We start from the raw sequence: 9,037 nt of genomic DNA, 5'->3' as shown, positions 1-9,037 counted from the left end.
CATGCTCTAAGATGATTATGTGCACTCAGAAGCAGAAAGACTTCTCCATAAAGCTGCGGCCACTGCTGCACACTGGAGCATGCAGGAACAGGTGTAGTCTGAATGGTTGGGGCACTCTTGAAAATGAAAGCTCAGGCAGGTCTCCTTCGTGTGGTTTGTACAGATTAATTCTAAGAAAAAACAGATAGCCTGAACTTGCCTGTTCCTAATGATTAGATGGGTGATATGAGGAGAAACTATGACAAGGCTAGCATCCAGCAGCGTCATGCTGGTCCCATGTATTCATGAATACATTCAGAGGTGCATGTCAGCATCTTTTAGAGACATTGTCATCATTCTTTCAGTGAAATATCTGCAACTCCATTCCAGTCATCAAAATAATGTCACTTAGAAAAGATGTGTTTTTAAATGTTTTAAGAGCTCATGTACAGTATTTCTAAAGCTTAATGATACAGAAGAAACAGTGCATTCCCCTCCCTTGTACTGGAGTGAGTAAAAATAGTCTTTACTAACACACAATATAAGATTATCTAGAAATGCAGAATACCATGTCTGCTTCCCGTAAGGATATTCTGGCTAGTTTCAGTATTGTGGAGGAAACAGAGAACTGAAGAGTTCTTGCTCTGATTGTTTTTCAGTTTCCAAAAGGCTGTAGGCAACAATTTTTTACCTAATTTCCAAGAGAGTGCGAGTGCTGTTGCTGGAGTTCTACATCATAATGATACTAAATTAATATGTAATTGGCACCATCAGGAAAAGGTTGACGGTTTTGGAATTTGAACTGATATGATGACCTTACTCACTGAGAAATTTTATAGCAATGTTTATACAACCTTCCCCCTCCCATCAATTAATTTTACCAGGCTAAACTCTAAGGAGACCTAATTCTGACCAAGCTTCCATATATAACCTTCTAAACTCTCTTCCTAAAAGTTATTGCACTATTGAATAGTTTAAACAAAATAATTTGGATCATAATTTATGTGTTTATAATAACTATGAACCATTTTTCTTTGTTTGTTTGCAATATCTTATCAATCTTTTGAATCTTTTATGTTATCTTTTATCGGTACTGCGTTTCCATACTTAGAAGTTTCGGATTTTGAATTAATAAGGTTGTTAAAAAAAACACACCAAGTGATCTATCAAAAAGCAGTTAAGACTTTTTTTTGTAGAAGTTAAACCTTGTGAAATCAATTAGGCCCAGATCTTCAAATATATTCTCTACCTAACACCTAGTGATGCTAATAGGAAGACTTGTATCCACCATCAGAATCTGATCTTGATGCTCTGAAGTCAGTAGAAAGACTCTTGTTGATGCTAGTGAGCTGTGGTTTAGGCTGTCATTGATGGAGAGTAGTAAAACAACCCAAGCAGATGTGTCTGAATCAGGAGACTGAGCATCTATAAAGACCTCTCCATCTGGTTCTCCATGGTAGATATTCTTTCATTTTGTCTCTTTTGCACAAGGAACATCAGTGGTACCCATGGTTGTCACATTGTACTTTGTTTTACGATCTATTTCTAAAGTGGCTCATATGCTAAAGCCAGACTGAAACTAAATGTGTGTTTGACTTCACTCAGCAATATGAGTGTTAATCCTCAATCAGGCATCACCTTCAACATTATTTTCTGAGTAATTCATAGTGGAACTGGCAAACAAATCAGTTTAACAAAAGACTTTGCAGTTACACGTCCAGAAAATGGTGAATGATTTATTATTTTACTCATAGCTGAAAGCAAATAATCTTTGACCTGACAGTAAGTTACATAGTTGGAATAGGAGCAGCTTTTGAACTAAAACAAACCTTCTTATCATTTTCATCCAGTCAAGAGCACAAACTTACATCAGAAAATAATTAAAGTACCACAGGCTGCAGCAAATTTGGTTGAGGATGGCCCAGTGCCCTATGATTTATTATTGGCTAGGGTACTGTTATCTCTTGAGCTATTGTAATTATTATTATTGACTTTATGCTTTGAAAGAAGTAAAACTTCAGCTCCAGAAGGCTGGAGTGGAAACTGACTATCTGAACCCTCTTTGGTAAAGGTCACAGTGAAACAATTTTTGCAGTTTCTATATGTATCTGTGGTCTCTGTGAGTCTTTCTGCTATCTCTAGGTCTGGCTATGGCACAGAAAGCATGGTTTGCCTGTTGGATTAAATGAATAGAAAAGGTTTGTATTTATATAATGATTATAACCATCCGAGAGGACCTACGCCTCAGTGTTCAAGCTGCCCAGTGTATGTAAGAGCTGAGAACAGGGTGCTCATCCCAGCTAAGCCATTCCTCTGAACTTATGGAGTGTCCCTAGAACTAGCCTTGTGACAATGTCACGTGGGAAATGTAGCTGTACAAAAATAATGTAAACATTCATTTAGTTCTCATCACAGGTTCTTTGTTGGTCTTTGCCTCCTAGTCTCAGGACAAAAAGTGCTGGCTGAGACAAAATATGTGAACTGGATGAAGTCCTGAAAATACTGCTCACATAGCCCGTGTCCTTAAGACAAAGAAATCACTATGATTTGTGTGCATCTGCACACAACATGAGGCTTGGGAGTTTTAACTGGGTTTTTACAAACAACATTTACACTGGGTGTCACTGAAATATGAGACAAAGAAGGTGACAGTCCTACTCTGACTGTAGAAAGCTGATTAACAGGTTATCTGGATCACAGTTAATCAGTAGCTAGGGTGGTAAACACTCCCTGTATTTAATCTAGTTCTCACACTGCTGTTCTGATCTGCTTTTAGTCTTGTGTTTGTGGTCCTTACATTTGTGGAATTATATCAGTTTTTCCCGCTTTTATTAGTTCTTCCGTTGAGTAGTGCCTTACACTACCACTCAATTTTATAAGATTTTATCATTTTAGCAAATACTAGCTACCAAATAGGGAAGTGGCAAATCTGCTAGGCCTCTCCAGCAGTCATTTAAGATCACTGTGAGTTCCATATTCATTTCACCACAGCACAATGGAAGCCATCATGAAAGTAGAGCTGACTTAAGAACAAAGTTCTTTAGTGATCAACCAGCTGAATGTTCAAAGCAGATCTGCTGAATCCGACACACTTAGGAAGGAAAAAGCACAGAAGTAAAGAGAGAAAGATATTTCTTATTCCATTTTGCTCACCTGTGTTTTCTCTGTGCAAACTACATGTTGTGCGTTTTCCTCTCAGAACAGAAGGAAGGTTTATTTTGATGATGAGGACCTTGCTGCGCTAACTGGGTAATATAGACATGGTAATTACCACTAAGAAAGCCCAGTCAGCATTAAGAGTCCTGAGCAAGGTTTTAATTTACAGAAACCAGTGATGCCCAAAAAGTGTCCCTCACTCAAAACTGTAGATGTAGACTCCTCTACATCTTAAAATTTGGGGACCATTTTCAGCCCATTTCTGTGACTTGCAACATTGCAGAGCAGAAACAGGAATCTGGCTATCATCTGGATTTCATTTCACAATCTATATATCTCAGAACAAATAGTCCCAACCAAGAAATCCATTACAAATTCATAGCCTGTAGAACTTGACTGTTCAACTGACAACATTTATCATGAGCTCTTTGCAAAATCATATAAGAGTTCATAACAGGTGTCCACTTCACACAGGTCATCACCGCTGTGGCCTGTGTCAAAATCCATTATACAGTAGCTGAAAGCTGTACATACCTATTGCCAGCTACCTCCTTTTGCAATGTGTGGTAGAATGCAGTGAGAGATAAGCAGCAGACACAAAGTTTTGGTCTGAACTTTCCTCTGCTTCTGATTTTCTCCTCCAAAGTTGAAAACGACATGGCAGGATTGAATGCAGACTTCTCTTTTCATTCAACATTCAGCTGAAAAAAAGAGCACCATGACCATAGGGTTTAAATAAAAACCCAACACATTATATTATTGTTTAGTGGCCACTTTTAAACAAAATATAACCATATAAAATTCCACTCATCCTTCCTGAATTTTGTTCCAGTCTTGTCAGGCTGGGTTGTTTTGATGTGTAATGAGTCTCTTATCTGACATTTCCTATTGTCCCCAGTGGTTGTAAAATCATTACTCCTGAGAAAACAAAGTTTACATGTTGATAAGTGGTGAAGGGAAGAATAGCGTTGTGATGAGAAACTGCAGCTACTCTTCTCACTTCTCTCTCATGCTCTGTCTCTAGCAGGAATAATTCACACTCTTGCAATTTAGAGAAAAGTTTCTAAGTCCTGTATTTGGGAACATATTTCAGTTTCTCCTGGGAGGTGAAAGCAGTTTGCTGTGCAATGCTACAGACTCTCATGGTGACTGATTTTCTTCTTCCTTCTCTTGGGGTAGAATCAATGATGGTGGGGTAGGTTCCAAAAAAATTTATTGGAATAGGAAAAAACAAAAGATAAAAATAGTTGAACCCATTTAATAGCTGTGATATCATTTTACTGGCTTCCTCTCTCTGCAGGGCATATGTCATTGGCTGATTTTGTGCTTGAAGCCCCAAAGGAAGGGTCTGTAAAGGCTTTTTCCATCCCAGTATCAAAAAGGGCACCCCAGAGACAGCTGTCCCTGATGTGATTAACCACTGAAATAGTACTTGCAAACAGGGTGATGAAAACCTCTGAAATCTGCTGTAAAGTGATGAGGCTCAAAGTCACCTTGAGTCAGGGGAAAAAAGACTCCTAGAACTGGGAGAAAATTTGTGAATTATTTATATGAAATATAATTCAATCATATTTTTAAAGCAATATTGGAAAACATCCTTATTGCATTGAGCAGCTTCTTAAAAAGTGGATTGTTTAAAATGTTTTAGCTTAAAATGAGCATATAAACAGTGCTTAGGATCTGAAGAGAGGAATATTAATTCATTTGTTTCAGGTTCTTAAGACACACATATTTGCTTTGCATTACCAATGCAAGGAAATTATCGTCTAAATTAGCAAAGAATACTTGCTCTGTCAAATCCAGTTTTCACATCTTAAATTGCAGTGATGCTCTTTCCCAATTGGACCTGCATTAGCTCCTATTGTCACAAAAGTCAACGAATCACATTTTGGAGTATATCATGGCATTCAAAAGACTTGGGCTTTTTCAGACCCCTAAAATGCTCAAATGGAAGTCTTCTCCCACCAGCCCCAGATTAAAATCAGAACTCTGTACCTTTGAGGGCTTCAAATGAAACAAATTATTATGGTATTGTATGGAAGAAAAGAGACATCTATCAAGGTTTAGAGATAAAACAAAACACCTCTTGCAAAGTTCAAGAAAAAAAACTTTGGTGATTTTTTGGTGTAAATCTCTGAGTACCACCATTTTTTTTCATGCTGTAAAGGGTAATGAGCAGTTTCCATTCTTCTAACTTGGGAGTCTTGCAAAGCAAAAACTTGCTTTCTTAAAAACACGTTCTGGTTTGAATATTGTTTTGAAAACCAAACACTATCAGTATTTGGATCTTCTGAAATAGCTTCATGTGTCCTCTGCTAGTGAACCTGGCATTTAACACCAACTCATTTTGGAAATTCAAGTTAGCTACCTCGCAAACGAAAGGAGCAAAAAGATCCCAAGAAGAACACTATTTTGCAGGAATGAAGCCTATCTTCTTCTCCTCATCCTTATTACTTCATATGGTCATAGCATTAGAAAGTCTCTAGGTTCCCTGCTGCAATCCTGTCACACAGAGAGGTTGGTGACACAGGAACCATACGCTGGCCAGCAGCAGCACCTTTATTCTGTGCTAAAAAACCCCCCATTTTCCATACCTCGAGCAAGCAGAGGCAGTCAGTTTGAATAGCTATAGTTTCTCGGTGTAGGTGAGAAAAAAAGGGAGAGAAGAACCAAAAATAGCACCTTCTCTGAGAGCACACAGGGTTTGATTCTGCTGCAGCACACATCTACACCACTCCACAAAATGGCAGCTGGCTGGCAGGCAGCGGCTTCTGAGAAGGACCAAGTGGTACTCCCTGGAAAATGAAATAACTGGTATGGAGCTGCAAATCTGGCAGGGCTGGCTCCCAAAATGTTGGCTTGGGGTGTGGTGAGGTGTGGGGTGAGTGTTGTGGTGAGAGGCTGGGTAGCCTCAGGGACATCAGCATGGGAAAGGAAGGAAATGTGGAGCAGGAACAGGATCACACAGGTGCTGCTCTGAAGCCTTGCAGCCTGGTGCTTTTAGAGCAATGTATTTTCCCTGCCCCAGCTCCTGAACAAAGGAAGTTAATGAAGTACCATTAGTTGACTACTTAATGTTTCAAGTTTCTTCTCACCTTACATGTACTTTTAAAAAAAAAAAACTCAGATACAGCCAATAACTGCATTAAACTTTTACCTGCTTTTTGAGAGAATGAGAAGTGCAAAGAGTGGGGAAGAGAAGGGCAACAACATTTTCATTTTTATTTGTGTTTTAATTAAATATGATTGGGTCAATTTCCAAGATTTACACCAATCTCTGGTTCAAAGTGGAAAAAGGTGTAACTTTCACAATTTCCATCTTAAAATTGCCCTGAAGTTAATAAGCTTGTGATGTTGATGAAGTGTTACAGACTATTTTTAGGCAGCATCTGAACTGCTTTTATTACACGCTCCTCTGTCTTCATAATTGTGTAGGGTGCTCCATGTGAAACACTGAACTTGGTAAATATAGCTAAAAAATTGTGACAAAGTTTTAAATTTCAGGGGAAAAAAGTAGTAGAGAAACAGCCATATGAAGGACACAATCATTTTGTCTATGAGAAATCCCAAAGAAAATATGAAATTTCACTTGAGGAAAAAAAACAAAACAAAACAAAACCATAACCAATAAAATGTAAAGCAGAATTTGGCCCTGGTTCTTGGAAAATCTGCCCTTAATTTACTTGAGAACAAGGATGCCTCCTTTTTAAATGGATGGGGGTATGGCAAATTTGCTAGTGTGAGAAGCTTGTATAATATTTTAGCTACTAGGCAATATATTTTCTTCTTAAAAAAAAAATCTTACAGTGCCTCCTTAAGTGCGAACAGAGGTAGCCAGCAGAGAGTGTACAACATGTGTAACTCTGGGCACCAAGAACTTTGTGAGTGTGCCAAAAACTCATCTCATTAGTGCGCTTTGCAGCTGTAGAACAACCGTTTGGCTGCAATGATGTAGGCTGAATATAAAACCATGTCCTGGAGGTGAAAGGCCCAGTGGAGGGAGTGTGCTGGAACACTACGCACCAGAATGATGTTCTAGGAATTCCCTGGTCAGGGTACAAAAATTCATCTGCACATCTTGATGCCCAGCTTTGACAGGAAAAGGTGTATTCTCTGCAGTGAGATCTTTCTTTGTAGCTAGCTCAATCCTGGAATGGTAAGGCTGGAGCAGTACATCTTTTATACATAACGTTCAAGAACTGATATACTTGCGTCAGGAAGGAAATTAAGACAGCTGCCTGTCCCATAGGAGCACAAATTAAATGCTGAAGCCCAATACATTTATGCAATGTTTTATACACCTCCAAAACACAAAAGCTGTCAAGTCACAAATTTGGTGGTTTTTGAATTGTTTCTTATACACTGTCAGTGTTTCATGCTCTGTTCTTTACATTTAAAGAAAGCAACCCAGACTGATTTCTGACATGCACCCTCCTATCACATCTATCAGTGCAGTACAGTGAGTGTTAAATGAATGTCACCACAGAGCCTCTCTCTCTCTCTCTCAAGTTTTAAATTTCCCTTGCTAGTGTAAAACTTAATGAAAGCCCTGGAGTATACAATAGCATTTTGAAAACAGGAATTTGTGACTGCTGTGAATCATCACTCACAGCAGGGACCCAGAAATGTGAATTGTGGGAGGAACAGGCTCAGTCCCCCTCTCTTTTTTACTGGGAATTTATTACAGGCGTGTCATTATTTACAATGCACCATTCACATCCTCTAAAGAGCCAATAAACTGGCTGCTGAATATGCATTTTGCTCTGTGGTGAACACAGATGTTTCCAGCTAATATCCATTTCATTTAATTTCTTTTCTTTAAAAAAAAAAAATCTATCTTGCTATTTCTATAGCAGCTGGGTAACTATTTGCCAGTCTTCGGTTTGGGAATCACTCCTCATATTTATTGTAGTTGGTGCCATTTGTGTTGCTAAAGTGAAGGTCTGTCCCTATTACCATTATCTGACTGTATTTACAAGGGTACCAAATGCAGTTGCTAAAATTTTCTCTGAGTTAAAAGAAAAGGCCACTTGAGAATTCAGCACAGGTTCAAATTTCACTAACGATATGTGGCAAAAATAATGTCAGATGTTTTTATGTTACAAGAGCACATCAGAAACCACTGGTGTTTGCGGGGTATTCCTGCAAGTAAAATATATAGTTGATTCACAACTGGCAGGTTGGTAGTCATTAATTTACAGTCCCTTCATGTGTTAGTAAGAGAAGGCATAGGGAATCATGGCGAGCTGCAAAAGGTTTGGAAGTTCAACCCAGATAATCGTTCCCAACTTTAGATACTTATCTCTGCTAGCACTATCCCCTGGGAATGCAAAACTGGTCTGCCATTTCTGTGAAAAAAGACCCTCCTGAGATTTTAGTTTCCTGCATCTTGTCTGGCTGGAATCTGAAAGTTCAAAGGTAACTAATAAATACATTTCTGATTATCATCATCATTATTATTCACAGTCCAATAGCAATTTTTTTTAAACCCTCACACGGGCTGCGGTTTTGCACAGTTTGAATACAGATAATGGCTGAGGAGGTGGCAAAGAGGGGCTCACGTTTTATCCAAATCAGATTGTTCAAACTAGATTGCTATTCTATAAATTCCTCCCCTCCTTGTGGTGTGGAAGGCAGTGTTATTGGGAATCACCAGATGGCTGGTTACAGATGGTGTTATACATTCTATCTTCAATTAGCTCTTGAAGAAGTGCTTATTGTTAGCTGTGGTGCAGTTCTTCCTCCACATGAAAATACTACTGCTAAGACCTGCCCTGCCTGAACCTCTCCAACCAGCAAAGCACTTTTAGATATGAAGGTGTGAGAAAGACTTCTCAAAAGCGCTCCCATGAGAGACCACTGAGAACCCAATGTGAACAGATGACCTGTAAGTCAGATCCCT

The sequence above is a fragment of the Merops nubicus genome, unplaced genomic scaffold, assembly GCF_000691845.1.
Source record: "Merops nubicus isolate BGI_N331 unplaced genomic scaffold, ASM69184v1 scaffold4094, whole genome shotgun sequence".
NCBI classification, from domain to species: Eukaryota; Metazoa; Chordata; class Aves; order Coraciiformes; family Meropidae; genus Merops; species Merops nubicus.
This window is presented reverse-complemented; position numbering follows the sequence as displayed.